This window comes from Lygodium microphyllum, chromosome 22 (assembly GCF_053477565.2).
Source record: "Lygodium microphyllum isolate KBCC chromosome 22, Lygodium_microphyllum_v1.1.10, whole genome shotgun sequence".
Taxonomy (NCBI): domain Eukaryota; kingdom Viridiplantae; phylum Streptophyta; class Polypodiopsida; order Schizaeales; family Lygodiaceae; genus Lygodium; species Lygodium microphyllum.
This window is the reverse complement of record NC_141156.1, coordinates 4,043,837-4,061,669: the sequence shown is the minus strand read 5'-3', so window position 1 is coordinate 4,061,669 and position 17,833 is coordinate 4,043,837. Positions and strand designations below refer to the sequence as shown.

General features: G+C 34.6%; 1 pseudogene; it reads right to left on the bottom strand.

Annotated features, from left to right (window-relative positions):
• Positions 1–16,483: 16,483 nt before the first annotated feature.
• LOC148016834 (F-box/LRR-repeat protein At1g67190 pseudogene) lies at positions 16,484–17,613 on the bottom strand (annotated as a pseudogene).
• Positions 17,614–17,833: the final 220 nt, after the last annotated feature.

Here is a 17,833-nt window from a genome sequence, read left to right as displayed (position 1 = left end):
GCTTATGAGTAAGATTGGACTGAGTGAGGAAATACTTTAGGACCCTATGATCACTTTGAACTCTAAACCAACTGCCATACAAATAATGGTGACATTTCTTTATTGCATGTAAGATAGCCAACATCTCTTGGTCGTAGACATTCATAGCCATTTCAGAATCTGTAAGCTTGTGGCTTTCAAAGGCAATCATCCATACTCTTGTATCAAAACAGCCCCTATGCCTCGACCACTAGCATCACGTTGAATGGTAAACTCCTTCGAAAAACCCAGGCATACTAGAATAGGAGCATAAGTAAGGAGTTACTTTAACTGGTTGAAGCTACTATCTGCAAGTGCATCCCAAAGAAAGATTCCTTCTTCAACCTGTCAGTCAAAGAAGCTACAATAGTCACATAATGCTTAATGAATTGATGATAAAATGAGGATAGACCAAGAAACCCTCTAAGTGAAGTAGTGGTAGTAGATGTTTTGCCAATCTTTAACACACTATACCTTCTTGGGGTTAGCCCCTATATCCCTTTTTCAATGACAATATGTCCCAAGTACTCCACCTTAGTTTGCATGAAGAAAGATAATTTGTTACCCTTAGTAAAGAGTCAGTGATGCCTCAATACATCAAAAAGCTTTCTCATGTGTGACAAATGTTCTTGAAGAATCTTACTGTAAATCAAAATGTCATCAAAGAAGACCAAGAAAAACTAAAAGAGGAAGGCTACAAGACCTTATTCATCAGACTCTGAAAGGTAGTTGGAGCATTAGTAAGCCCATAGGGCATCAATAGAAAATGGTAGACCCCTTGATCAGTACTAAAGGAAATCTTGATTTCATCACTCTCTCGCATATAGATTTGATGATACCCTGACCTCAAGTCAATCTTTGTAAAGAATCTAGCCCCCTTGAGCTCATCAAGTAAATAATCAATTCTAGGTATTGGGTACTTGTTCTTTATTGTGATCTTGTTTAGATCCATGTAATCAATACACATCTTGAAAGATCCATCTTTCTTTTTAACTAACAAGATCGAAGATGATTAAGGTAAAGAATTGGGTTCAATGAATCCCATTTCAAGAAGCTCCTTGATTTTCTTGGCTACTTCTTCACACACACCACTTGGACAATCTATAGGTGGTTTATTAATTGGCTTTGAGTTGGGCTCCAAATCAATTGGGTGATCTACTGCTCTCTTGGAAGGCAATGAAGTAGGTACTTCAAACAAATCCATGTACTCCTCAAGAAGAGCTTTCAAAGCTGGATGATTTGCTGAATTTGTGCTTTCATCTTCAACCTCTTTATTCAGATGCAAAATAAAAATCTATGATCGCCTCTTGTACTCCTTCTTAAGTTATTAAATGGTGATAAGATGAAAATATGATTTACTAGAGATTCCTTGTAAATGGAGGAGTTGTTCATCAAAGATAAACTCCATATACAGCTGTGAGAAATCCATAGTAATTTTGCCCAATGCCATCAACCAATCACACACGAGTACAATATCTATAGGCCCCATTTCCAAGGTTATTAGGTTTACTTTTGCTTCATAATTTTTAGCTAGCTAATAAAAAACTTGCGAGTATATTTAAGTGTTGATTTCTTCTTCACCATTGGCTACCTGAACTCTTATGGACTACTATAAGTCAATAGGAAGACAATTCAACTTATCCACAATGGTCTTATTCACAAAATTGTGTGTAGTACTGCCACTATCGATCAAGATAAACACATCCTTTCCATGAATATTACCCTTCATACAAAGTGTATTAGGGCTCTTAGAATCTGTCCAAGCATCCATGGAATGGAACAATTAGTGGCAGCAAGCGGCTCATCATGAGTTCCTCCCAGATCAAAAGGAATACTACCACCCGAATCAAAAGGAAAAGTGTCGACAGAATCATAAAAGTGTTCTTTCCCAACTTCTTCATCAACATCCTCATTTTCAACAGTAGTTACAAATGCATTGACCTCAGCACTGTCATCCTCTAAATCCTCAAAGACTAACATACTACGAACCTTGGCTTTTGCATTTTTATATACAAACTTTGCTACATGATCAACTATATAATTTTCCTAACATTTGAAGCATAAGCCTTTTTCTTAATTTCTTAGAGGTCCATAGGAATAGACTTTGGATTCATATTAGCAAAAGTAGATTTAAAATTGTTGTCCCCTTGTTTAAAATCCACTATTGGACTATTTGCTATCTTGAAATTGCTTTGAGGACTTGAAGCCTTGAATGATGGATAAGTTGGCACTCTAAGGCTCCCACTTGGTGCATGATTGCCACCATAAACATTGCCAACTTGTCCCTATTTTAAAATAGTCCTTAGCTGTCCATAACTAGGCTAAAATGGGGACTTCCTTCTATATTTCCTTCCATAATGCTTTGTAAGCTTAATAGCTTTGAAGAGATTGGTAGGGTTATAACATTAGCTGATAAAGAAGGTTCTAAACCATACATATACTTGTGGAGTTTAGCTTCATCACTAATTCTCTCTACATACATGGTAAGCTTGAGAAATTGGTTTGTATAATCCCATACACTTAGGCCTCTTTGCTCTAATCCATACCATCTCCGTGCCAATTTCTCTTTTTCGAGAGGAGAGACAAAAATTTCAGCCATAAGTGTCTTGAATGCATCCCAATTCTCTACAAGTATATCCTCTTTCTTTATGTATCTCCACCAAGTATGTGCACATCCTTCCAAATACAAAGATGCAAAATGAATCTTCATATCATCAGTTCTAGGGAATATCAAAGTAAAATTCCAATTTTAAAGTCCATTCCTCTAGATCGGATGGTGAAGATGACTGCCCATTGTACTTTGCCAGAATGATCTTATCCTTCAACTCCCTCTCATGAAAGTGTTGATGCTCCAAAATGGACTACTCATGGTTAGTAGGCATTGAACCTCCAAAATAAGATGGCGCTCTTCCAATAGGTGGCTAAGAACTAGTGTGAAACATTCCTGTTGGTAGAGGACCTCTAGGAGGTTGGGAATTAAGCCCATAAGCTTGGGAATTAGGACCATTCAAATTGCCCAAATAGTCATCATGCCTTTGTGAAGTCTCACCTACTTCATATTGACTATTGGGAATACCCCTTCATCCAATGATATCATGACCTTGACCATTTTGGTTAGGTGGTTGAAGTGAGACTGAAGGTTCATTGTTTGATGAGCTTTCTCCTTAGCTTCCTTGGTTCCCACTTGCATTTGCATCTATTGGGAGAATTGAGCCATTATTTTGAGAATTGGATTCTACTAATTTATCAATTAAAGCCTTTGTTTGGGTAGTGAAATCCACCAACTTCTCAATGGAAGAATTCATTTGATTAGTAGACAATACCATCTGCTCCACTCTCAGATAACAACTCCATATGCCTTTGAGCATGTTTATTATCATGTTCACACATGGTATTATTGAGTGCACTGATTTCTCTTTACATTTGAGGATCTTTAGGGCCCTCTTGAGGTGTATTTTCTAGCATGGAAACTCTGATTTATCAAGCATACTCATCTTGGGCCTTACTCTTTCCCATGTACCTACCATAGCAGTGTAGTCTTACAATGCCTCCTATCGGAAAATTGGCTATAACTAGAGCTAAGAAACCCTGAATCCCAAATTTTTTTATTCAAATTGAAGCCAATGATGCCCTCTTCAAGATGAGCTATAGCACATCATAACAGGCTTAGGATAGAAATTTTTGCGATTCAATCTTTGAGGCTGAACTGTCTAGGCTTGCACTCTATTTTAACTTGTAAGTACCCTGTTTCCACATGTGAGAGAAAAATGGTAGTGCCTAATGGCTATCAAACCTTACAGTAAGCTAGATAGGACCTCTGGTCACCTTGTAGTAACCTACATTTGTACTTCAGTGATGAAGATGGTACATGTAATGACCTGTATATACCCTGCAATGTCCTATAAATCCCTTGAATGTCGAAGATTCAAGCTTCTTGAAGAAAAGTCCCAAAATAATAATTTAATATATGATCTTTAAGATCCTCAGTAGGTTGAAATCATTGCAATGCCTTCAATCTTGGAGTCCATCTTTCTTCAAAATGATGTGGTAGAGAGACTTTGGAGGTCAGGAAGAGCTAAAGATTGAAGAAATTGAAGCTTCCCTATCTAAAGCTATGGATGCCCTGTTGTGTATTAGGGTTTTAGAGAGAAGATGAAGATCAGTGACTTCCAAGGCTTGTTCCTACTAAATACAATGCTAAGTAATAGCTCAATGGTTAGGCAATTTGTAGTAGGCAAATGATTGCTGCTTGCTGTAGAGTATGGCTTGTGAGCAAAAAGTCAATGCAATTTGCGTTGCATTTTTTGGGCTATTCCCTGGTCCCAAAGCTTCATCACGTGTCACTCAATGGTGCTCTATCTGATGCTCAAGGGCTGAAGAATCATTGCCCCATGGTTAGATAGGAAGAAAATATCATTGGAGAGAAGGATGTTGCATTTCTTGGCCACCATGGAAGCTTCAACCAAAAGCTTGAAAGAGAAGGAGAAGAAAGCTCTACTCTAAAAAGTAACTGAGGTTAAGTCTCCCCCTAGTCAAGTTAGTACCTATTTTACCAAATATCTCTAAAATTTGCATGAAAGTTTGATGAAGACTTGCTATTTTGTCCATCCACTACCATAGCTATCCCAAAGATCTCCAGATTTAATCTTCTTCCAACTGTGGATGTTATGCAAGTCACTAAAAGTCACTGTCCATGTCTTATACCTAGAGTACTTGTCTGAAATTGGTTTTTATTATGCAAAATTGGACTAAATATGAAGAAAAGAGGATAAAAATGGATCAAAGACCAATAATCTGATACACCTATCAAGGAGTGGACTGGAGATAGAGAAAGAGGAGAGAGAAGATTGCAGAAGAGAGAGGAGTGCAAAAGAGAGAGAAAGAGAGTGATGAGGAGAGAGAAAGATAAGAAAAGGAGAGAGAAAGATAAAAAGAGGTGAGAAGCCATAGAAGCTGTGAGCAAGGTGATGAGGAAAGAGACAGTAATGTATTAATGTTTCAAAAGATCTGAAATTTTACATGTCTCTCCCTTTTATACCTATGTCAGTGTGACATGGTATTACTATTATTTCTACACTAAACATCTCTTCTTCCCAGCTTCATACACACACACACACACACACACGTGTGTGTATGTATGTATAACCTAGACTTTTCAACACATTGTCATCATGAAAATAAATATTAAACTCTTAATACCTAAACTTTAATGTATATAATACTAAAACTTTATTGGAAGAGTCTAGAAATAGCTGCACCTATGATGGTCTTGGTGTGGTAGGGATGAAATGTGCTATTTTTGTGAATCTATCTACCACAACAAGAATAGAGTCATATTTGTTTGATTTGGGAAGATATGTTATGAAATCCATGGATAGAAAAGACTAGGGTTGTGCTGGAATGGGCAAGGGTTGCAAGAAGCCATGTGGTTTGTGATGATGTACACCTTGGCCCTTTTGCAGGTATCACACGATTTTATATATTCCTTAACTTCTTTCCACATCTAGGGCCACCAAAAATCTCTTAAAATAAGCTCTAAGGTCTTATTAACCTCCAAAGTGTCATGCTGCTAGGGTGTCATGGCATTGTTGGAGTACCTGGAGTCTTGGCTTTCTTGGAGGGATGTCAAGTATATCCTTATAGTATAACAATCCATTAGTTTCTTGAAACTCACAAACTTAATTTCCTTTTCTCTCTTGATTTTTTCTCTTGATATTGTTGGCCAAATCAACATGCAATAGGGCTTCATCAATTAACTAGATCAAGGTAGGGTCATCTTGTTGACAACTGGAGATGGCTGCTAGCTGTGGGTGCTCTAGCTTGAGTAGTATTGCTTGTTGTTGATCAAAATCTTCTTCTCCCTTCTTAGGTGCAAGGTAGGATCCTCTTGATAAAGCATCTAATTGGCATTGTTGGCGTCACGTGCGATAGGTGATGACAAAGTCAAACCTAGATAAGAAGTTACTCCAATGGGATTCTTTGATTGATGATGTAGGTTGTCATAAAGTACTAGAGATTTTTGTGATCTGTATAGATGATAACATTATGGGCTGCACCCTCTAGATGATGGCTCCAAGTATCAAAGGCATCTACAATGGCAAGGAGTTCTTTGTTGTCGTGGATCTCATAGTTTATCTCTAGAGGGGAGAACTTCCTTGAGTGGAATGCCACTAGATACGTATGACCTTCATCTCCATGCTGGGACAAGATAGCTCCTAAGGCATAGTCTGATGCATCAGTCTCCAAGAAAAATGGATTGGTAGGATCTAGGTGGACAAGGACTGGGGTAGTGGTGAAAGCTGTTTTTAGGGTCTGGAAGGCCTTCTTAGCTTCGAGGGTCCATGAGAACTTTGAGTTTCTTGTGAGTTTGGTGAGTCATGTGACTATCTTTGAGTAATCCTTGATAAATATCATGTAGAAGTTGGTTGAGCCCTCTCATGGAGTTCTATAGCACAATCATATGGTCAGTGTTCGGGCAAGCGATATGCATTCCCTTTTTCAAAGAGATATTGAAATTCTTGATATTGGCTTAGTAGCTTGATTGACTCATCCTTACTAGATTCTTGAGCTGGTATATGATATATCATATAGGTTGGTTCCTGCATTGTTGTGTGCATAAAGGCATTGGCTCCTAGATATACAAACTTTTCTTAGTTTTCACAATGTGTAATCTTTTTCTTAACCGTTGTGTTTCTTTAGCCAAGGCATCCCAAGGATGATTGGATTTGTGGGTCTAGATATGACATTAAAGCATACACGAGATTTGTGATCACCAAGAGTTACCATGAGTGCTTGGGTTTCCTTGGTAATATCTCCAAATCCTAGAGGTCTTCCATCCACAACTTTAGTTGGTGCAGGATTGGTCTTTTGGAGTATTGGAATATGGTATCTATTCACAAAACCATAATTAATGAAACATGCGGAGGCCGTGGAGTTGAGCATGGCTTTAAGGGAAAGGGTCTTTCTTGGCAAGATTATCTAGATTGTGACAAGGAAAGTTTCCATGTGTGTGGTTGGGATCAAGAGACCCTTTCTTATATCAAGGTTTGATCATACGGTCTCATCTACAACCGAACATCCTCATTTTCTTGCTCAAGGATTGTTGAAGAAACTCTTGGGGTTCTTGCCCTCTTATTTGGGTAATTTAGGGAAATGTGTCTAGGGTTTCCACAATATAAGCATAGATGATTCTCTCTTTGTCTTTGCTTTTCTTGTGGGGTCAAGGGCTAGAATTTTGTATTATCTATTTGCATCAGTTCGAGCTTGGTTTCTTCTTAGAGTGGGGCTAGGTTCCATTGGCAAGGCCTTAATTATTCTCACTTTTCTTGCTTCCTTTTGAATAGTCTATTATCACACTAGATGACTTGCATGATATAATCGTTGAGCGTTTCTGCATCAAGCATAGTGAGCATGAGGTCCTTGATGTCATCTGGAAGGCCCCATCTGATTTGGCTGATAAAATACTCGTCATGCCAAGTGAGGCCATAGATTAATTGCCTAAATTCAGAAGCATAAGTAGAGGCAGGGCGATTACCTTGTCGTAGGTTCCGAAGTTTTGTTTTTGCTACTCGGTTTCTGAATGTGGAAGTGAGCTCGCAAAGAAATGCCTCATAGTTATGAAGTATTGGCATATTCTTTTCCAAGATCAGGGCAAACCATGATAAAGGTTGACCATAAAGCAAAGTCCTAATAAATCCCACCTTGGAAGCATAATCTAGATACCTATCCGATTGCATGCAAATATATAGTGATGTGGTTTGGGCTAAAGAATGCTCTAGCCTCTTTCCAACACGATGTGTAGGAAACATTCGAATCCTATCTATTAGACTTCATGTGGGTATTCTTACATAACTTTAGTGCCTTTGGCACACTCTTGCTTCAATTATATCATATTTGGCTCTATTTCAAGATATGCTAGGAAGTCAATCTAAGTTTGAACCCCATGAAATGTGTCCTTACTACCATGAAAGGTGATGTCCTATTGGGTCACATTTTTTCCGATGATGGTATTGCTGTGGATTCCAACAAGGTAGTTGCTATCATGCATGGGCCCATTCTAGATTCCCCAACTACAGTACTACAAATTTTAGAGTAAGTTAGGTTTTATTAAGATGCTTAGGTGATGAATCAAGTTTATTAATAGGAATAAAATAAAAATGGAATATAAAAGTTCTTATATAATAGGAAAAGTTTGACCTAAAATAGTGATCCATGCTTTAAAAATATTTTAACAAGTACTTTATACAAATATAATATAATAATTGTGATAATTAGTTAAAATATTTTGTATATATTAAACATAATAAAAGTATGCAAGAAAATAACTTTGAATTAAATTATGTTAATAATGATGATTTTGAAGAATATGAAAATAGTGCAACTATTAAAATTGATACTTTATTATATAATATTTTAACATTTGAAGAAATTATAGATTATGAAACAACGTATCAATTTGTAGCACCATGTGAAAATAACAATCCTGTAGGTATATTAAAAGATTTAGACAATGAAGATTTACTATTTTTAATATCATTTTTTATGAACAAATATTTAAATATGACATTAAATATTCGTATCATGAACAAGTTAAATGGAAAATTTAACATTACGAGCAACAATTTCACTATATATATATATATAATATTATCTTAAAAGGTGTTGAAAATATAAGACAAAAAAAGCAATTCATTCAATATGGGTAAGAATGCATAAAGGTACATTAAATGGCAAACCATTGATTGCTAAAGATGTTCAAACCAATACAAATATAGAAAGAATATGAAAATCAAATTTTCATTTAAAGATTTATTTAAAAAAAGCGAACATATCAAATTGTTAAGTATCATTGAAATTCTTTTTTTGCTATCATTAGGCAATTAGGATAACCAACATTCTTCGTTACCATCTCATGCCTAGAGCAACTTTGGGAACCTTTATTTGATTTGTTGAATAATTAAAAAATCAAATAATAAAAATTTTCGTATAAAAAAAGATATAAATAATCTTATAAGATTATTTAATTAAATTCTTAATCTTATAAGATCTTACAAAAATTCAACATCTAGAACTTATATTACTTTATGTTTCTTTTTGTACTCATGAATATGAACAATTAAAAGAACATCAAAATTGGCAAAATGCATAGAACTATAATGAATGATTCATAATAACAAATTTAAAAAACTCCAAACAAAATGTTGAAAATAAGAAAAAAAATGAAAATTACAAGATGAAAGATTCTCAATCAAGAAAGCTAAAGGAGCTATCTGAAAAATACAAATAAATAAAATTACTTGTATTTGATGAAATTTCATTGATTGGAAAAAGAACATTTAACTTTGCTAATAATAGGATGAGGTCTATTAAACATAATTACAAAGAATATTTTGGAGATACCAATGTATTAATATCTGGCAACTTACATTAAATTGGATCCCTAAAAGGCAAGTGGATATTTGAAATAGGAAGTTTTGGATTGATGCGGTAAAATACTAGGAATTAAATGAAATTATACACCAAAAAGATATATCATTTATCAATATTCTAAATTGAATACGAACTGGAAAACAAAGAAAAGAAGATATACAAAACTTAAATAACAGACACTTACAAAAACCTTTCTTCATGCTCACATATCAACACTATTTTTTAAAAACCTTCCAACAAATATACATAACAAAACACTTGTGCATGTTTGAAAACCCAAGGCCTTATTTTAGAAGCTGGAGATGTTTTATCTTCTAATAAACCTAAAAATACCAATTTAGGAGATAATATTAAAAAATAGCAAGTTTATTAAAAAGAAATATTTATTAAAAATATGTTAATTGAAATTTATTCCACAAACATTAATATAAGTTATGGTCTCGTAAATGAAACACATGGACTTTTCAAAACAATGATTACTTATAAAAATATGAAAATCTTATGGATACATTTTAATTATAATAATTTTGGAAAAATTACAAGATAAAAAAACAAAATTTGTATACAGATAACATAAGTGAAAATCATGTACCAATTTTGCAAACTAGTAAAGAAATTCAAATTAATAATATTTCTTTAATAGACATTTGCTAGAAACAATTTCTAATGAGATAGTATGTAGCTCAAAGAATACATCAATCATAAGACAAAGTCGTGTTCAATCCAATTAATATTAAATAACCTAGTATTTTGTACATAGCATTATCAAGGATAAAATTTCCAAAAAACTTAATTTGTTATTTTTAAAAAATTAATAATATACATATTAATACATCTATTATTAATTAAATTGATAGTTATAATTAAAAAAACAAATCTTATGATTTTAAATTTTAATATAGGAAATATAGATTTAACTTTATATTTTTAAATACACGTTCACTAAAAAAACATATACTAGAAATCAACAATTATTCTTATCGAATACATAATGATATATTCATCCTTTAAGAAAAAATATAGCATTATTTTATAAAAATATAATTATAGAAAATATTAACATGTATAACCAACATAACATAAGTTTAATTTATTTAATCATTCAAACAATGAAAATAATTTTTAATAAAATAAAAAATGTATGTAAAAAACGAAATGTAAACTTATCAATACTTTATCAAATTCCTGATCATCCTTTTAAAATGTATAGATATTAGTGTTGCTTTATTGGGAGAACTCAACATAACATTTGATTAAGTTAATAATAAGAAACTTTTAAATTCAATAATAAAGAAATATAGATTATTGAATTAGTTACATTCAAACATGACTCTAGATTTAACATAAATAGATCATTTGTGGACAAATTTAAACAAAAATATAATTAACAATGGCTCGATCACAACATATTAGTTGGATCATTCAGTAATTTATGCAATAGTCTAAAATATGAGATAGTATTTATTAAATTAATTTAAATTTAAAATATCATATAAAATTATTTTAAATATGTTATTATACATAAAGTAACTATATAAATATACCATATATAAAGTAAATTATAATTATTCTTTGGATCGAAATAAAAAATATACAAAATTAATCCTTATATCACTTTTTTTTCCTCAAAGAATTTTTAATCCTAAATTTTTGTAGATACACAAATACTATTGCAATCAATAAATACTTTGCGATATTACATACATCAACGTGATAAAAAATATACAAATAATCAACATTCAAAAATGATAATCAATAATGGATGATCTAGATTTTGTTGAAAAACTACTAGATAATGTGAAATGGAACATATTGATAAAACTTGAGGAATGTTGGTCAATAGAAGTTCAAATCAAAGATAAAACATGAAATTCCATGTAGATGCTTATAACAATGTACATAGGACGCTTGGTGCATTGGTAACATTCTATTTATACAATGGGCAGCTCATTAGAAGCTAGTAGATCTCATCATATATACAACTTTCACCACTGAGATCTTTAGAAGCTATCATTTCTATTCTAATAGCATGATATCGATTTTGAAGTGAATGAAATTTGAATATTTTAAAGTTAGCTTTCTTCTACTCTGTAGCACTATGAGATCAGAATTTAGTGAACTCGATTTAAAAAAATCACAAGACTACTAGTAGAAGGATATTCAACTCAATGATTAACCAATATATGTACTTTATAAAAGCTTTAAAATAGTAATGTATTGAAAATTGCAACAATTTGTATATTTTAGATTTTTTAAATCAATACACACACATGTCATATTTTCCATTAAAAAATGTTAGACAAACTTGAATATATGTTTTCAAGCTCTTAAAAGCATAAAAAACTTCTTTAAAAATATTAAAAACAAACAATATACTAAAGTTCACAATGATTTATATACTTTATGCTTTTTCAATCAATATACATGCACGTCAAATTATTTGTTTAAAAAAATATTAATGAAATTTGAGTATATGTTTCTAAGTTTTTAAAATAAGTTAAAATATTTAAGGATTTAGTGTGTTACTTTTAAAAATAAGTTAAAATATTTAATGATTTATTGTGTTAATTTTTATGTTGATACATTACCACTTTAAAACATACAATGTACTAAAATTTGCAACGATCTGTATACTTTAGGTTTTTTAAATCAATAAATATGCAAGTCATATTTTTTCATTTGAAAATGTTAGTCAAAATTAAATACATGCTTTCAAGTTTTGGGCAAAAGATAAAAATATTCTTTAAAAAGCTTTAAAGTGTACTAAACTTTGTAATGATATGTTTACTTTATGCTTTTTTTTGTCAATATACATGCATGTCAAATTCTCCATCTGAAAAAATATTATTGAAATTCAAGTATATGTCTTGAAGTTTTAAAAATAATTCAAAGTCTTCAAAGTTTTATTATGCTAATTTTTACACTGACGCATTACTGTTAATACATATGTTGTTCTTTTATATATGAAATTCTTAAAATCTACACTTGAAAAAACTTATCAAAACTGATGATAGTGAAATATATTTTGATATTTTTTACATTAAAAAGGTGTTCCAATAAATTTAAAAAACATAATGGAAGGACCATATTTATCACAAGATGGACTCTTTTTTTTTGGGGGGGGGGGGAGGGACCTTTTAGTTTTTTTAAAAAGAGAATCTATAAATATTATATTACGATGAGAAAAGGTTACATATGAACATTTATCCAAAAGGTGGCTTTCAAGAGTAACCTCATGAAGACCAATGATACTTTAGGATTGACTATATGTCATGCTTGGGTGGAGATTGTAGGAGCTTGGGCATAGACTATACTATATGGGTTTGATTATAGGGCTATAGAATATAGACATATTGACGAATTTGATTATGATAGGCATTGAGATTGGTAGCTTAGTAGCATGCAACCACTTCTTTGATGACATTTAGCACAAAGTTGAAGTCCATGTTAAGAGCAATAGTAGCCATGCAAATTTTGATATGAGTATCATGTTCATCTATTGCGCCTTCTTCTTCTTGATGATAGCTTGCTTATCAATTTGTAGCTTTAGTCCTTTTTTTGCTCAAGCCAATTGCCACACAAAATCCAATTTTAGTAATAGAGTTAACACATTTCCCCTTAAAAGTAGCCTCATTTCTTTGTATCCATATAGCCTAGAGAAAGTAGGCTCTAATGAAGGTCTTGGTTTCTGTTGGAAGCCCATTAGCCTCCCCAAGCAATAATTCCTTCCAATTTAACTTTGCAAGATGAAAGGGTTTGATGAGATTGCATGTAGAAACTCAAGATCTCCCTATTACACCTACATTGGATAAATAGATGAGTTAAAGTTTCGATCTCACTTTACATCTAGCACATTTACCTTCCCCAATATGTAGCTTGGTAGCCCGTTCTCTAATTGTCCACACTCCTTTATGTAGAATGAGCCAAATCAATGTTGATTTTTTAGCAGGGATATTGGGTGACCATATGTGTTGAAACTTAAGTTCCCATTGCTTGTCTTATTAGGATCTTTTAGTTGTAAGATGAGTATTGTAATTTGTCATATTTTTTAAAAATTAGATTAGGAAAATCAACTATTTTAAAAATATTTTAGTTATAAAGCACCTAATGTCATATTTTTAATTTAAAAATTGGTCATATTCTAGACATCCAATATAGAATCTTTCTATATATTATTCTAAGCTTTCGTTCGGTGGCCCAAACCAACCCACTAAAGCATCACTTGTTAGGTTGAACCTGAAAAGGTGCGGAAAATTTTTTGTACACTTCGAATAAAGAATACATAATACACAATAAAATAATTTTTTGAAATTCATTGCGAGTCTTTTTATGAAATAAATAGGCCAAGGTCTTGAAAAGTTATGAATTTAAAATTATGGGCCCCCTGCATAAGCTGGAAATAAAAGTCTCAAGTTGGAGAAGACTCTTTTTGTTTGCTCAACCCAAGTAACAAGCACATCTCAATCTTCTTTATGTAGAGAATTCAATCTTATTATCCTCCTAGTTGACAACCTTTTCCCTCTCCTTTAATGTGGAGCTTCTAACATTGTACCTCGAGTAGCCACAATTGATAACCATTAAAAAGAGGTGAGTCTTACTTTAGTTTTTAAAAATATTTCAAGCCATCTTTATTTGTATTTAAATAAATTGATAGAAAATAATTAAAGAGAGGCGAGTGTTACATTAGTTGGTGGGAAGATGAGAGAGAGAGAGAGAGAGAGAGAGAGAGAGAGAGAGAGAGAGAGAGAGAGAGAGAGAGAGAGAGAGAGAGAGAGAGAGAGAGATGCTTCTCTCACCCACCCTAGGCACATGGCGCACATGGTGTCCTTTGTGGAAAAAAGACACGAAGACGCCCTTCCACCCCTACCTTGAGCACTCCGGATGGAGAAGCTTCCCAGCTGGGCTGACTCTGACCAACTATGGTGAACACAACAGGCATCCCCATCTAATCAAATGCAGTGGCTCAATTGGATGGCGAGAATCTCCAAAGCGACAGCGATTCTTCTGTGCTACCTGAGATAAAAGTAGAGGTAGGTGGGGGTTCGTGAGTATGACCTCCTTTGCCCCCCAAGGCAATGCCTATGCCTACAACTCTTCTTCTTCTACAACTCTCCTACTCCTTCATCATCTTCTTCTTCTTTGCCACGTCTTCTTCTTCTTCTTCTTCTTCTTTTCCATGTCTTCTCCTTGCATGATTGCAAGAATCTCCAATGGGTTGGCCAAGATGCCTTATTATAGATTAAAAAAAAACTCTTGCTCCTCATCCATTTCATATGAAGGAAATGGAGGAAGAAAGAAGAATAACAAAATGCAGGATGTAGGAAGAGGGAGCATAATGTTGTGCAAAGTTAGCTCTGGGGCATGATCCTTCTAAACTCCTCCCAGTTGGAGGTGGATCAAAAGGGCCTCGCCTGCTACCTCCCTATGTGCTCAAAGCCCCTTGACCCTAGCTCCTCCGTTAGGGCTACTGCTACATGTCCTATTGACTCCCTCATACACAAGTAATCTCAAGCCTCTAATCCAACCTACTAGAAGAAAAGAGAGGCTATCATTACAAGCATGGAAGTGCCTCCCTCCCTTCTTGCCCCCTTGCCCCACCATGCATGCACAAATATATATATATATATATATATATATATATATATATATATATATATATATATATATATATATATATATATATATATATATATAGAGAGAGAGAGAGAGAGAGAGAGAGCTCTTCAACGATTAGCTTTAGCATAAGAGCTCTTGCAAATAATGTTGGCAAGTTGGTGTATTCCCCCAGAACTACTAACTTTTGTTAAGACAATGTTCACTAATGTGCAAGCAACAATTAAATGTTGCCAAAATGAGGTGCAAGTGATATGACTAAAATGGTCTCAAATACAAGAACACTATAATTTTTAGAAGGGGAATATACTGTCTAGTTGAGTATAGACACTACTTGAGCTTGGAGGAGATTATTAGAGGGGGTGCTTGATCTCCACTAGAAGTGATTTGCCAAAAGGGTAAATACAACTAAGACCACCCATCCTTACATAGACCAAGATTAGGGTTAGGGTTAGGTCAGTTCTCGAGGGTGGCACCACATTTGCATTTTAGGAATTGCGCTATTGTGAAATAGGGTTTGCACCCTCTCTTGGGCATCCTATCCACTTTGTGGACTCTATGCCACATCCTTGAAGCATGCTTGTACCTTAGCCTAGTTAGACCTAGCCTGCTCTATTTCAATTAGAAATTTATGTGCGCAACCCACACAACCCTTGTAAGAAGCTGAGAATAAGCATTTAGTGTAAATAACATTGACATTATGCCATGTCACACTGACATTGGTATAAAAGGAGAGGACATGTAATTTTACACATCTTTTTGACACAATAATACAATTACATACTTTCTCTCCCATCTTGCTCACAGCTTCTATGGCTTTCCCTTCTTTCCTATCTTTCTCTCTCTAAATCTAGTATTTCTCTCTCCTCGTCACTCTTCTTCTCTCTTCCTGTAGTCTTTCTCTCTCTTTTGCAATCTTCTCTCTCCTCTTTCTCTCTCCCTAGTTCTCTCTTTGACAAATGGTATCAGAGCTTCGGTCTTTGATCCATCTTCTCTCTCCTTCCTCAGATCTAATTATAGTTTTCAAAAAAAAAAAGAGAGAGAAAACCCTAGTCAAACAGGTACATGAGCTGTAAGGAAAATTAATGGAGTACCACAAGGTATTGGCAGCTTTCTGGGACTCCACACAAGCTATGGCAGGAGGCTCAGTTAAATTTGGAGGCAAGGAGACCAAAAATGACAGCTCGTTTTCAACTTTGAGGTAAAATTTTAGGGGTTTTGGGTGAAGGAGGTCACTACAGAACTTGACATAGGTCTAAATGGGGTTACTTTCCAAAAGTGAGTCCTCTTCTTCTTCAACTTTCAAGCTTCTCTTCAAGCTTTCATGGTGCAACCAAGATCTCTACTTCATTTCTTGTCAAGATCTTCATCTCTCTGCTACAATGGATAGCATGGGACATTCCCTTGCTTGCTAAGCTTTAGATCAAGCACCACATACAACAGTATTCAGAGCTTTATCTTCCTTGCTGACTGGTCTTCGTCTTGCTGAAGGGAGCATAGGGCTTCTTTCTTGCTGCACGTCAGCCTTTCCTTCTCCACAAAGATCCTCATTATCCATCACTGATTCAAGGTTCTCTGCAAGAAGATCGGCCTCAAGGACCTATGACATAGTACCATCTACCAGGTGCAAGTCACAAGCACTTTCAGACTCGTAGTATGCTTCCGCATCCTTAGGTGCAGTCTCATACCTTATGCACAATTTGCTGTCAGGCGAGGGATCGATCGAGATTGCAGAGGGTTGTCTAAACGAACAGAGAACAAATGCATCACATCCTTGATTCTTAAGCATTGCAAACTTCCCTTGCTCACAAGCTCAAACTGCTCAAAGGTTGAATCTCTCAAAACAAGGCCTTCCAACTTATCTGACTCCAAAAGGATACTATCAACATTCAGTCCCTCGATATTCAAGGTCTTCGAAGATGCACTGCTCAGCTTAGTGGTAGATTGTGCATCCGAGAATGTGATGTCAGTGTTAACCAAAGATAGGTATTCCAACCTGGGACAGATAGCAAGTAGTATTTTGAGATCCAGAGCAGATAGAACAGCCCGATCAGTAAGAGTAAGTGACACAAGAAAAGGAAACTTATGAATGGATGGATCAACTGTTGGTACATGTGCAAATCCCCAAACCAAAGTTTCCAGCTTCTGTGCTCCACATTTCTCCAGTATGTTCACCTTTGGCTTGATTGGATTCATAAACATCAGAGATCTGAGCGTATCCTTTGTGTGCATAAGCCATGTGATCACCAGAGCTGTAGAAAATTCTTTTGACTTATCCATGCATATCGACAGCTCCTACAAGCATTTTGTCCGCATTATTGTCTCTGTCATAAGAATTTCACATTGACCCACTGTAAGGTCCCTGAAGGCAGGCCTGTCTGAATAAGCAAAAACAAATTTGTTCAAGTGGCATGTTGCAGCCTCTTGCCATCTCCTGCATGTTGCAGATGCAGAGACAACATCACGAGTAGAGGCCACATGAGACAGGATTATTCCCACTACATCTACAGGGAGTGACTCTATAGGTATCAATTTGGAAGAGGAGGAGCGCATAACTGTGTCATTGGCAACCTCCTTGATGATGATGAAGAAGAAGGGATTGATGAACGAAGCTTGGCACATATCATTTCATTGAGAGAATGTGTTTCTCCTGGGGTGTACATTGACTGATTCTTGTTTGCGAATGCTGATCACCGAGTAGCCTTTCTCAAGGCAATTTTTGATTGAAATTTGAGGTCTGTCAGAGCAGCTTGATTAATAGGGCAAGGCAGAG